At 37.0% G+C, this 14,999-nt stretch overlaps 2 long non-coding RNA genes across 2 annotated transcripts; both read left to right on the top strand.

The window, feature by feature from the left end:
• Positions 1 to 95: 95 nt before the first annotated feature.
• On the top strand, positions 96 to 5,020 carry LOC140345038 (uncharacterized). The gene is made up of 4 exons (XR_011923737.1): positions 96 to 782; positions 2,578 to 2,713; positions 3,730 to 3,810; positions 4,787 to 5,020. It is a non-coding gene; the product is annotated as an uncharacterized lncRNA (long non-coding RNA).
• A 3,870-nt stretch (positions 5,021 to 8,890) lies between these two features.
• Positions 8,891 to 13,281, top strand: LOC140345040 (uncharacterized). The gene is made up of 4 exons (XR_011923738.1): positions 8,891 to 9,041; positions 10,839 to 10,974; positions 11,991 to 12,071; positions 13,048 to 13,281. It is a non-coding gene; the product is annotated as an uncharacterized lncRNA (long non-coding RNA).
• Positions 13,282 to 14,999: the final 1,718 nt, after the last annotated feature.

The following is a 14,999-nucleotide window of genomic DNA, read 5'->3' on the forward strand; positions in this document are numbered from 1 at the left end:
GCAATCTGCAAAAGATCTCCACCCTTTCCAAATCACTTACTTTATGTAGGAGAAAATTTTCCTAAAAAGAATATAATAGAAGTATATTTACCATATCTCTGTCTTCCACATTGCTGGCTGTGGCATCACCATCTTTCAGGTATGATTACTGTGAAAAATAGAACAGCTGAAATATTGCAAGACACTTTTGCAATGTGCGGGAGTTTTTTCTCACAAGATTTCACTTACTCTCTGTACCACAGGGGTGTTCCTGAAAGGACAGTGAGGTCACACACTGGAATATAAGTTTAAGGCATATATAATTCCAACTTTTTCTTTTCAGGTATATTTTTTAACTACTAAGTTTAGGCGATTTTGGAGGTGAGAAACCCATAGTGGAGATGCCCCCTCCATTTTAATGAAGTTAAGTTTGCTTCAAGTAGTTGGAACGTACACACCCTTATTATAGCTGTCTAATGGTTGTGGGCAAATTAGGACTTTTCCACAGTTCAATGTTTAGTGTATGGCTGCCATCACATCTTGTATTGTGGTGCATTGAGCGCTGTGTTTCCTGAAACTCATCCAAAATACATGTAATTTAACCTTTTTGAAAGTACTTAACTTGGTAACCTCTCTTGGTATTCGTACAATATGCTAATTAAACTCAGATTTACCCTTTTTAATTTGTATGCAATTCTGATGTTAAAATCAAACCATGGCTGATATGTTTTGTTTTTTAGGGCTCAGAAAGAGCAAGGGTTTTGACTGAATTAAAATCCAAGACTTATAATGCTGTGACACAGGTAAGGTGCAAAGTATTTGTTATATAATTGTATACGTTTGTATGTGCGTTCTGAATTCTCAAAACTCAGCACTCAGTGTGATGGAATGAATTGGCTGTAAGAGATTCTTTGAAAGTGGCAGCAGTTCTGATTCTTCTTTTGAAGATTACACACTAAAAGTGTAATTTACTCTCCAAATAGTATGTCTTTTGATCTTGATTTCTCTTGATCTCTTAGCATTGATTCAGCAAAGATTCTAAATGCATTTCTGACATTCATCCTTGGAGGGAGACAAGACTTGGGAATATAAATTCACTTGTCACTTTATTAGGTACAAACTGCTGGTACTGGGTTGAACCCCCTTTTTCCTTCAAAACTGCCATAATTCTTCATTGCATAGCTTCAGTAAGGGTCTGCAAACATTCCTCAGGGATAAGGCTCGATATTGGAATGCATAGCATTACGCAGATGCAGATTTGTCAGGTTCTTATGCATGATGCATATCTCCACTGCATTCAAAAGATTATTAATTATTTGATTGAGTGGTGGTGGCCATTTAAAGCAACTTGAGGTGATTTGAATTTTGCATTATTTCTTCTGGAAGTAGCTCAGAAGATGGGTACACTTCAGTCATAAAGAGATGGACATGGTTAGCAACAATGCTAAGGAAGGTGGTTGCCTTTAAACAATGCTTATTGTGTGCCAAGAAAAAATCCCCTGAACCATTACACCATCACCAGCCTGAACCTGCAGAAATCAAGACTTATCAGATCAGGCAAGGTTTTTACAGTTTTCTCTCCCCAAATTTGGTGATCCCCTGCGAATTGAAGATTTAGATGTCTGCTCTTAGCTGTGGTCTTCTGCTGCTGTAGCCCATCCACTTTAAGCTTTAATGTGTTGTGGGTTCAGAGATTTTCTTCTGTATACCTCAGCTGTAACTAGTGGGGATTTGAAATACTATTAGCTCAGACCATTCTCCTCTGGCATCAACAGAGTGTTCCCAGATAACTGCAGCTCACTGGATATTTTCCCTTTTTCAGACCAGTCTCTGTATACCCTAGTGTGCATGAAAATTCCAGCAGATCAGTAGTTTCTGAAATACTCAGGCCAGCCCACCAACAACCACGCCGTGTTCAAAGTCTCTTAAATCACCTTTCTTACCTATTCAGATGCTCAATTTGAACTTCAGCAGGTTGTCCTAACAATGCCTACATACTGAATTGTAGTAAGTTTCTGCCATGTGATTGGCTAATTAGATATTTGTGTTAATGAGCAGTTGAACATTTGTACCTAATAAAGTGGTTGGTGATGGTACACGTCTTGTATGAAATGTATGAAATGTGTTTATGAAAAAGTCTACATACAGCCCTATCATTTGTCATAAAGCAAAAAAAAAATGGTATCAAAATAGCAATGAGTTAAAAAACAGAATTATTGATATAATGGGCTTGATTTATGAAAGCGTAACTGAATAGAGCAGATAGAAGAATTGTGGTAAGCTTTATGTCTAGCACACACAAGCAATAATTTTTACTTATAATCCAATAAAATTATCAGATTTTAAATGAATCTGAAGGAAAATCATCAGCCGACTGATAGTAAATCACTGGATAGATTGGACGTGATGATGATCGACACAGGTCATGTTTTGTGTATGAATGATAATTTGAATATGAATAAAATTACGGTTACTTTTGGAAAACAATATCCTAGCCGTTATCGTAGAGCATCAAAAATCGATAAACTGTGAATTACATTTTTTTTTCCTTAATTACAGTATATACAATATAGTATAATAATTCTCTTTTCATACCAGGCTGTAAAGTCTAGACGGCATCGGCAGGTCCAGCTTGCATCCTCTGAATCTGGTTCTGAATATAAAACCACAAGGGCCGAGAGAACGAAAGCCAAAAAACTGAGGATGAAATTAGCCAGAGAGGCACAGAAGCAAGGTACTGTTTCTTTTTACACTGGCATTCTGAACCTGAAATACTAGCCTTTTAGCTGCAGAAACATTTGCTACTAGGAGCATCTCAAATCCCAGGATGATATCATCTGAACTGCAATGTCTGGAAACACCTCCTTAAGTATGGTTAAATCTTATCAATATCTCAAGCCTGGGCAGCCAGGTTATTCCTCATAAATCACTCCTTACTAAACATGTATCCTACAGGCTGTCCAACAAAATAAATCACTGTTTTTCCCTGCATGCCTATAGCAGGAATTACTGGTTGGGGTGACAGGCGATGATCTCAATCTAACAGCGCAGATGTTGCATTAACAAGCCAGGAGCAGCACAGATATCGCCTATCACAATGAATCTTTCTGACATAAAGATATATATATCTTCCAAAGTCATGTAGGAAATACTAAATAAGCCATATTCCTAGAAAAGAACTGACACATATTTATGTAATTCTAGGGGAATTTGTCACATTTTTAGTGCAAAGTGACATGCTCTATTTATGTCACCCTTCCCTTACTAAAAGTAACCTTTTCAGAGCTACACATCCCCTTGGATGTGTTGTCAGAGCTTTAGGTCTAAAGAATTAATACCTGCGTAAGGCTCACTGCATTTTGGAGTTAACACTGGGTTTAAGGCCTCCTACCCTTCCCCAGGGAACATGACTGGCATTTTTTCACTTAGTCAGTGCCCGAGCATTGCATCCTGCATCCTGGGCATTGCATCTGAAGGAACAAAGGAGCAGTGGACGGGTGCTGGAAATATGTGTCAGTGTTTGTAAGGTGTGGAGGTGGGATGGGCTTTTAATCAAATGTTATGCCCTGGGCAAAATATTATATTCCGTTTAACCAGTAAAGGAATTGTAATTCTTTTAAGCCAATCAGGGGATTTTCTACCTAATGAATTACTACATAGCCTAAAAAAATATCAGTTTTAAAGGATACTATAAAATATTCTGTGTACATGAATTGTGAACCATCCTAATATTGATTTTTTTAAATGCAGCTTACCTTACTTTGACGCAGAAGAGGAAGTCTGTAAAAATGCCCCCAATTTCTGAGGAGGATTCATCTTCCAGCTCTGAAGGTGGGAGAAATATTTGAGTAATCATTTAGTTGCAATATATTTTGTTAACTATGCCATACAATAATACATTGCATAGATCATCTTGCAATCGGTAAGGTACATCACTTTTACTCTGATGAGGTCAATTATTATACAGGCTCTGATAGTAGGGAAGTTTCCTGGGAGCAAGATTCTAGGAAGTTCTGCTGGGACCTAAAACATGATCTAGCAAGCATTTTGCAGCACAGTTTTATTTTACCAATCTAAACTGGGCACAAAAAATATACCCTATATATATATTTCTTGTTAGCCTCAAGGGATATAATTTAAATTTAATATACATTTACAATCACAGGTTTCACCTAGCCTACAGCTACAAACAAAGCCCTGTCTGTGAGCGAGCAATGAATATCATGTGAGTGCCTCTGGATCTATACTATTAGTCAAAAGGTCTAGCCTGCATCCTGGCTGTGACTTGAGAAAAGAGCTGAGTCCCTGGTTCTGATTTTAACAACCACTGTTTCCTGTGTGGTTTTAAAGTGGGGATGAAATCAACGAAATTAATTGCTAAAAATATTTTATATATTAAAAAAGTAAATGTAAACATATGTTTGATTATATATTAATTTTAAGTTTCCTTTTTAAGCTGGCAGCATTACTTTTCTTCTTTATGTTGAAGGACAGCTACAAATGGCTTCATATACTGCTGAAACTCATCTACAGGAAATATTACATGTTTTGTGTACTAGTGAACATCAGCCTACAGGAGACACCTACAACAAGCTTTCTCCCATTTCTCATTAGTTCATCTGAGTACCTCCCTCTCTTACCAATTAACTTAATGAGCAGACTCGCCCACTGTAAGCCAGGATTTAACCAGTAACAACCAATAGCTAACCAGTAGCAACGCAAATAGATGAAATATATAGTTAGAACAATTATATAAATGTTGTTTTATAATCTCTGTATTTATAAATTATGTTTTGGTATCTTGCAGAAGTTGGAGCCAAGAAAAAGAAAAGACGAAAACATTAAATGTATTAAATGAGACTCGTGTTTGCTGTGCACCATATTGGGATACGAACTGGCAACACAAATATTTGTTTATATACATTTTTTTTCTTTTTAATAACCTATTTATTTTTATATTGTTTAAGTTGTACCTATATATGTAAGAATGTGACTTGATTTAACACACTCATCTGGTGAATAAATGAAGGCTTCAATTGTTTCTAATGTAATTGTTTGTATTCCAATTGGTTATGGTATACAGAGCATAGCATTATTAGTCCTACTTTCCAGTCCCCTCATTATCAGATTGTTACAAACATGTCATAGAACAATTGTGATTATAATATTGCTAACAGAAAAACTGGGTGCACTTAGTGAATTGTGAAATCTAAAAGTCCAGGGGCCGGCACTGCAGCCTTAAAAAAAGCTTTAAGCGCAGAAGGAAAATTATTGCACGAAGAACACCGTCAAAGTGTGTGCAAAAAAACATTAGTTGCTCATCAAAGCAAAAAGTATTTCAGGAGTCTGAAAAATCCTGAACACTGGAGAATGGGAATGCTGTTAAGCATATTCTGGGTACTTCTGCTTTTTACATTTTGTACATTCAATCCACTAATTTTGCTATTCCTTTTCATAAAAAAAAGCCCTCATTAAGGAGAATTGTTTACACCCCAAGGTACATTGGTTGTTGATTTTCAGATTTACTTTGACCAGCCCTGGAAATGTTTTACACAGAAAATGTTCTACGTTCTGTTTGTAAAATCTCAGGGTAATATAAAAATATACATCAGGTTAATATAAAAATCATAATTTATTCTAGTAATGTATGAAAGAAAAATTCCTAAAGTAGACCTGTCACTAATTTTTTTACATTATATAAAAGGTGGGCTAACCCTTTTATATAATTGATTTTTTTTTTTTTTTAAACCTGCAGCCTCCTGGGATACATACATCACATATCCCAGGAGGCTGTGAGCTGACCCTGGAACATTTTCAGGAAGTATCCTGGCGTATCACCCAATCTCCCTCCTGGCAGTGCCAGTTCAGGTCAGGTAAGAAGATGAACCAGGAAGAAGACTCCAGAAGATGGTGGCGCCTTCTGTGCCAGAAGAAGGCTGACTGGACGGCACGGGACCTACTGGACTAGGATTGTGGAGGGGTTCGTGGCTTCCCACCAATAAAGGTAAAGTATATCTAGAGCCAAAAACATTGTCCTTCTTGGGTTAGGTTCAAGTCAGCTGTGATTGCTGGGGAATGTCACCTTTAATTTGACATTGTAATCAAATGGAAAATAGGAGTCTGACTCTTTACAGATGTCACCACTGTAGGTCAGAGGGGGAATCTTACAATAGTAACATCTGTTCCGTTAACAACTTGTCTCCAAAACAGGATGCAAAGGGGGATCTTCTTAATGGGCTTGAAAATGTAAGAATTTTAACCATCCCTAACATGTCCAGAAATTAAAAAAAAAAAACAGATTTATTTCAAAGAAACTCATTCATGTCTCTATAGGTGTTAATCCTATAGCGCAAATACAATCTCACAGTATTGCATCCTCAGCAAACTTCTTCAACATTCAACATTTATTGGAGCTTTAAAAATACATACCTTAAGCAGATAAAGTAGGAGGCCTAGGGCCAATAAATCCTCACTATAGGTGGGGCTAAAGTAAGGGGATTATATAGAAAATTTAACAGTTAAAAGTTTATTAAATATCAAGGATAAAAATTAAGTTTTCACAGTAATTAATGAACAATACAGAGCACAACAAAAACAATATCAGAAGTTCAGGGTTGTTCCACATTCAATACTTCATTTTTGGAAGACATATTTACGAGTCCAACTCGTTTCACAGGTAATTTTCTGCTTCTTCAGGGCAGTATCTCCTTCAAGGAGATCATAATGACATTGAATTAAAAATTGTCATATAAAGCTATTTCAACTAGTTATATATACCCATTAGATAATATAATCACAGAGCAGAATTGTGATTGACGTCAATGCCACCAGCCCCTATTTGTTTTATAAACTACACTGACTCCACAAGAAAAGTTAGGTTTTCTGCCACAACATTTCACTGCTTCTTTGAATGCAAAGAGAAGCGCTGGGCAGCTGTCCAATAGGAGCTTTACAATTATGAGATGTTGGAACACTGACTGAGCTTTTTCACTCATGCATAGAATGTTTTGCCATTTTACCATTCATTCTTACTGTCCACCTGCCATATTATTAGGCCATCAGACGTGATGTATTGCTTTAACTTGACATTGTCACAATTCATTAAATGAGTGACTGCCATTACCAAGAAAAAGCTTCTGTGCCAAACATTTATAGCTGTGTATGAAATATAAAGACAGATATTCATAAATAGAATCCTATTCATGATCACAGATCCTACAATTTGCTCCTTCTTAAATGATTCACCATTACCGTCTACAACTGTGCAATACATGTGTTAAAAGCTTTATTTTTTGTAAAAGTTTAATAATATTTAGGTGAAAATGAACTTACAGCAATAGTTATTGAGTTCTGGCGACACCATGCTGACAACCTTTATTTTCATATTTTCTTGTATTTCTTAATTTTCAGTTGTGTTATTATTACTTTCTGGTTCAATAGGCACCAAGCTAGACCCAATGCTTCCAGTATTTAGCACTTATGTAAGTAAAACAACCAGTGTTTTCCCCAGAAATTCTTTTTAAACCTGTAGGCTGGCTGCAGCCCCTGTATTGTGACCCAACTTTTCAGTAACCACCCAAAAACAGCCGGGTTACTGGAGGTATTTGGCCCTATCTTTTGGGTGAATCTTTATAACTTGTTGTGGCTTGGTATGTTTTTTCATTTATATTAGTGTTTTCTATGATTTTGATTTTTTGTTATTTTTGCTGACCTTCTAGCCTATTAAGACCTAATATTAAAGTGGAACTAACCCAGTGATACTCATCTGTTCCTGTGCTGTCGCAGGGCGCTGCCATCCTCATCGTTTTTCTCTTGCTTAAAGGGATCTTTGGCCATGCTGGGATGACATAATTCCGGTGCATGCTTGTGCACCTCAACAAAATATACCAGCTGGACCAGCGATCAAGCAGGTAAAAACAGTTATTGCAGAAGGGACGTCTCTTTTAGGGATAAGCGGGAATACCTCTGGCATTTTCGGAAAAATTTCCTCGAACTTCCGATGGTTCCGCAAAGTTTCGCCGAACTAATTTCATGACACCTTCGGAAGATCGAGGAAATTATAACAGGAGAATTCACAGGGGATTCACGGGATTCCCTGTTTGCAATCCCCGGGGCACTGGAGGTTAATTAACCTCAAGTGGTGGGGATCGCACACTGTTCTCAATGAATGCGGTCACGGCTGCATTCATTGAGAAGATCCCCGGCACTAGAGGTTAAATAGGGACACGTCTCCCCATTCAAAACCTCTGGTGCTCCCTGATTGGCTGAGGAAAGCTTTTCTCACTTAATCAGAGAGCACTAGAGGTTTTGAATGGGGAGACTTGTCCCCATTTACCCTCTAGTGCCGGGGATCGCACACTAAGCTGATCAATGAATGCAGCCAGCGCAGCATTCATTGATCAGCACAGCCTGCAATCTTTTTTTTAATTTGAGCTCGATCGGCGACATTACACCGGCCATTCTCGCTTACAATTTGTCAGTGAGAACGGCCAAATACGCTGCGAGATTTTAAAAACTTGCTTGCTCATCCCTAGCCTCTTTCTGCAATAACCACCTACCCAAATCACCAATGTTAAAACTAAGATATTAGTTCCACTTTAATGTAAAGCTACATTCACTTCCCTGAATGAGCTCCAGTTCAGTTTGTTGGGGGTTTCTAGGTAGTGGTTTCCACCTTTTATACTTAATCGAGTTGCTATGCTTTAGTTAGATAAGTTACACTTAACATTTCAGCAGTCAGGACAGTATTACTTGACATTTGGTGACTATTATACCAACGCTGTAGAACCACCCTGATATAAGTAAGTGTTATTACAGATACACAACTTACCGTATGTTTTGGTTATGGTTTGGTCAACCACTTTAGGCCTTGTCACGTAGTTCTTCCACCCTTCTTGGTATTCGTACAATATGCTAATTAAACTCAGATTTACCCTTTTTAATTTGTATGCAATTCTGATGTTAAAATCAAACCATGGCTGATATGTTTTGTTTTTTAGGGCTCAGAAAGAGCAAGGGTTTTGACTGAATTAAAATCCAAGACTTATAATGCTGTGACACAGGTAAGGTGCAAAGTATTTGTTATATAATTGTATACGTTTGTATGTGCGTTCTGAATTCTCAAAACTCAGCACTCAGTGTGATGGAATGAACTGGCTGTAAGAGATTCTTTGAAAGTGGCAGCAGTTCTGATTCTTCTTTTGAAGATTACACACTAAAGTGTAATTTACTTATAGTAAATAGTATGTCTTTTGATCTTGATTTCTCTTGATCTCTTAGCATTGATTCAGCAAAGATTCTAAATGCATTTCTGACATTCATTCTTGGAGGGGGACAAGATTTGGGAATATAAATTCACTTGTCACTTTATTAGGTACAAACTGCTGGTACTGGGTTGAACCCCCTTTTTCCTTCAAAACTGCCACAATTCTTCATTGCATAGCTTCAGTAAGGGTCTGCAAACATTCCTCAGGGATAAGGCTCGATATTGGAATGCATAGCATTACGCAGATGCAGATTTGTCAGGTTCTTATGCATGATGCATATCTCCACTGCATTCAAAAGATTATTAATTATTTGATTGAGTGGTGGTGGCCATTTAAAGCAACTTGAGGTGATTTGAATTTTGCATTATTTCTTCTGGAAGTAGCTCAGAAGATGGGTACACTTCAGTCATAAAGAGATGGACATGGTTAGCAACAATGCTAAGGAAGGTGGTTGCCTTTAAACAATGCTTATTGTGTGCCAAGAAAAAATCCCCTGAACCATTACACCATCACCAGCCTGAACCTGCAGAAATCAAGACTTATCAGATCAGGCAAGGTTTTTACAGTTTTCTCTCCCCAAATTTGGTGATCCCCTGCGAATTGAAGATTTAGATGTCTGCTCTTAGCTGTGGTCTTCTGCTGCTGTAGCCCATCCACTTTAAGCTTTAATGTGTTGTGGGTTCAGAGATTTTCTTCTGTATACCTCAGCTGTAACTAGTGGGGATTTGAAATACTATTAGCTCAGACCATTCTCCTCTGGCATCAACAGAGTGTTCCCAGATAACTGCAGCTCACTGGATATTTTCCCTTTTTCAGACCAGTCTCTGTATACCCTAGTGTGCATGAAAATTCCAGCAGATCAGTAGTTTCTGAAATACTCAGGCCAGCCCACCAACAACCACGCCGTGTTCAAAGTCTCTTAAATCACCTTTCTTACCTATTCAGATGCTCAATTTGAACTTCAGCAGGTTGTCCTAACAATGCCTACATACTGAATTGTAGTAAGTTTCTGCCATGTGATTGGCTAATTAGATATTTGTGTTAATGAGCAGTTGAACATTTGTACCTAATAAAGTGGTTGGTGATGGTACACGTCTTGTATGAAATGTATGAAATGTGTTTATGAAAAAGTCTACATACAGCCCTATCATTTGTCATAAAGCAAAAAAAAAAATGGTATCAAAATAGCAATGAGTTAAAAAACAGAATTATTGATATAATGGGCTTGATTTATGAAAGCGTAACTGAATAGAGCAGATAGAAGAATTGTGGTAAGCTTTATGTCTAGCACACACAAGCAATAATTTTTACTTATAATCCAATAAAATTATCAGATTTTAAATGAATCTGAAGGAAAATCATCAGCCGACTGATAGTAAATCACTGGATAGATTGGACGTGATGATGATCGACACAGGTCATGTTTTGTGTATGAATGATAATTTGAATATGAATAAAATTACGGTTACTTTTGGAAAACAATATCCTAGCCGTTATCGTAGAGCATCAAAAATCGATAAACTGTGAATTACATTTTTTTTTCCTTAATTACAGTATATACAATATAGTATAATAATTCTCTTTTCATACCAGGCTGTAAAGTCTAGACGGCATCGGCAGGTCCAGCTTGCATCCTCTGAATCTGGTTCTGAATATAAAACCACAAGGGCCGAGAGAACGAAAGCCAAAAAACTGAGGATGAAATTAGCCAGAGAGGCACAGAAGCAAGGTACTGTTTCTTTTTACACTGGCATTCTGAACCTGAAATACTAGCCTTTTAGCTGCAGAAACATTTGCTACTAGGAGCATCTCAAATCCCAGGATGATATCATCTGAACTGCAATGTCTGGAAACACCTCCTTAAGTATGGTTAAATCTTATCAATATCTCAAGCCTGGGCAGCCAGGTTATTCCTCATAAATCACTCCTTACTAAACATGTATCCTACAGGCTGTCCAACAAAATAAATCACTGTTTTTCCCTGCATGCCTATAGCAGGAATTACTGGTTGGTGTGACAGGCGATGATCTCAATCTAACAGCGCAGATGTTGCATTAACAAGCCAGGAGCAGCACAGATATCGCCTATCACAATGAATCTTTCTGACATAAAGATATATATATCTTCCAAAGTCATGTAGGAAATACTAAATAAGCCATATTCCTAGAAAAGAACTGACACATATTTATGTAATTCTAGGGGAATTTGTCACATTTTTAGTGCAAAGTGACATGCTCTATTTATGTCACCCTTCCCTTACTAAAAGTAACCTTTTCAGAGCTACACATCCCCTTGGATGTGTTGTCAGAGCTTTAGGTCTAAAGAATTAATACCTGCGTAAGGCTCACTGCATTTTGGAGTTAACACTGGGTTTAAGGCCTCCTACCCTTCCCCAGGGAACATGACTGGCATTTTTTCACTTAGTCAGTGCCCGAGCATTGCATCCTGCATCCTGGGCATTGCATCCGAAGGAACAAAGGAGCAGTGGACGGGTGCTGGAAATATGTGTCAGTGTTTGTAAGGTGTGGAGGTGGGATGGGCTTTTAATCAAATGTTATGCCCTGGGCAAAATATTATATTCCGTTTAACCAGTAAAGGAATTGTAATTCTTTTAAGCCAATCAGGGGATTTTCTACCTAATGAATTACTACATAGCCTAAAAAAATATCAGTTTTAAAGGATACTATAAAATATTCTGTGTACATGAATTGTGAACCATCCTAATATTGATTTTTTTAAATGCAGCTTACCTTACTTTGACGCAGAAGAGGAAGTCTGTAAAAATGCCCCCAATTTCTGAGGAGGATTCATCTTCCAGCTCTGAAGGTGGGAGAAATATTTGAGTAATCATTTAGTTGCAATATATTTTGTTAACTATGCCATACAATAATACATTGCATAGATCATCTTGCAATCGGTAAGGTACATCACTTTTACTCTGATTAGGTCAATTATTATACAGGCTCTGATAGTAGGGAAGTTTCCTGGGAGCAAGATTCTAGGAAGTTCTGCTGGGACCTAAAACATGATCTAGCAAGCATTTTGCAGCACAGTTTTATTTTACCAATCTAAACTGGGCACAAAAAATATACCCTATATATATATTTCTTGTTAGCCTCAAGGGATATAATTTAAATTTAATATACATTTACAATCACAGGTTTCACCTAGCCTACAGCTACAAACAAAGCCCTGTCTGTGAGCGAGCAATGAATATCATGTGAGTGCCTCTGGATCTATACTATTAGTCAAAAGGTCTAGCCTGCATCCTGGCTGTGACTTGAGAAAAGAGCGGAGTCCCTGGTTCTGATTTTAACAACCACTGTTTCCTGTGTGGTTTTAAAGTGGGGATGAAATCAACGAAATTAATTGCTAAAAATATTTTATATATTAAAAAAGTAAATGTAAACATATGTTTGATTATATATTAATTTTAAGTTTCCTTTTTAAGCTGGCAGCATTACTTTTCTTCTTTATGTTGAAGGACAGCTACAAATGGCTTCATATACTGCTGAAACTCATCTACAGGAAATATTACATGTTTTGTGTACTAGTGAACATCAGCCTACAGGAGACACCTACAACAAGCTTTCTCCCATTTCTCATTAGTTCATCTGAGTACCTCCCTCTCTTACCAATTAACTTAATGAGCAGACTCGCCCACTGTAAGCCAGGATTTAACCAGTAACAACCAATAGCTAACCAGTAGCAACGCAAATAGATGAAATATATAGTTAGAACAATTATATAAATGTTGTTTTATAATCTCTGTATTTATAAATTATGTTTTGGTATCTTGCAGAAGTTGGAGCCAAGAAAAAGAAAAGACGAAAACATTAAATGTATTAAATGAGACTCGTGTTTGCTGTGCACCATATTGGGATACGAACTGGCAACACAAATATTTGTTTATATACATTTTTTTTCTTTTTAATAACCTATTTATTTTTATATTGTTTAAGTTGTACCTATATATGTAAGAATGTGACTTGATTTAACACACTCATCTGGTGAATAAATGAAGGCTTCAATTGTTTCTAATGTAATTGTTTGTATTCCAATTGGTTATGGTATACAGAGCATAGCATTATTAGTCCTACTTTCCAGTCCCCTCATTATCAGATTGTTACAAACATGTCATAGAACAATTGTGATTATAATATTGCTAACAGAAAAACTGGGTGCACTTAGTGAATTGTGAAATCTAAAAGTCCAGGGGCCGGCACTGCAGCCTTAAAAAAAGCTTTAAGCGCAGAAGGAAAATTATTGCACGAAGAACACCGTCAAAGTGTGTGCAAAAAAACATTAGTTGCTCATCAAAGCAAAAAGTATTTCAGGAGTCTGAAAAATCCTGAACACTGGAGAATGGGAATGCTGTTAAGCATATTCTGGGTACTTCTGCTTTTTACATTTTGTACATTCAATCCACTAATTTTGCTATTCCTTTTCATAAAAAAAAGCCCTCATTAAGGAGAATTGTTTACACCCCAAGGTACATTGGTTGTTGATTTTCAGATTTACTTTGACCAGCCCTGGAAATGTTTTACACAGAAAATGTTCTACGTTCTGTTTGTAAAATCTCAGGGTAATATAAAAATATACATCAGGTTAATATAAAAATCATAATTTATTCTAGTAATGTATGAAAGAAAAATTCCTAAAGTAGACCTGTCACTAATTTTTTTACATTATATAAAAGGTGGGCTAACCCTTTTATATAATTGATTTTTTTTTTTTTTTAAACCTGCAGCCTCCTGGGATACATACATCACATATCCCAGGAGGCTGTGAGCTGACCCTGGAACATTTTCAGGAAGTATCCTGGCGTATCACCCAATCTCCCTCCTGGCAGTGCCAGTTCAGGTCAGGTAAGAAGATGAACCAGGAAGAAGACTCCAGAAGATGGTGGCGCCTTCTGTGCCAGAAGAAGGCTGACTGGACGGCACGGGACCTACTGGACTAGGATTGTGGAGGGGTTCGTGGCTTCCCACCAATAAAGGTAAAGTATATCTAGAGCCAAAAACATTGTCCTTCTTGGGTTAGGTTCAAGTCAGCTGTGATTGCTGGGGAATGTCACCTTTAATTTGACATTGTAATCAAATGGAAAATAGGAGTCTGACTCTTTACAGATGTCACCACTGTAGGTCAGAGGGGGAATCTTCCAATAGTAACATCTGTTCCGTTAACAACTTGTCTCCAAAACAGGATGCAAAGGGGGATCTTCTTAATGGGCTTGAAAATGTAAGAATTTTAACCATCCCTAACATGTCCAGAAATTAAAAAAAAAAACAGATTTATTTCAAAGAAACTCATTCATGTCTCTATAGGTGTTAATCCTATAGCGCAAATACAATCTCACAGTATTGCATCCTCAGCAAACTTCTTCAACATTCAACATTTATTGGAGCTTTAAAAATACATACCTTAAGCAGATAAAGTAGGAGGCCTAGGGCCAATAAATCCTCACTATAGGTGGGGCTAAAGTAAGGGGATTATATAGAAAATTTAACAGTTAAAAGTTTATTAAATATCAAGGATAAAAATTAAGTTTTCACAGTAATTAATGAACAATACAGAGCACAACAAAAACAATATCAGAAGTTCAGGGTTGTTCCACATTCAATACTTCATTTTTGGAAGACATATTTACGAGTCCAACTCGTTTCACAGGTAATTTTCTGCTTCTTCAGGGCAGTATCTCCTTCAAGGAGATCATAATGACATTGAATTAAAAATTGTCATATAAAGCTATTT

Source organism: Pyxicephalus adspersus, unplaced genomic scaffold, assembly GCF_032062135.1.
Source record: "Pyxicephalus adspersus unplaced genomic scaffold, UCB_Pads_2.0 Sca418, whole genome shotgun sequence".
Classification (NCBI taxonomy): domain Eukaryota; kingdom Metazoa; phylum Chordata; class Amphibia; order Anura; family Pyxicephalidae; genus Pyxicephalus; species Pyxicephalus adspersus.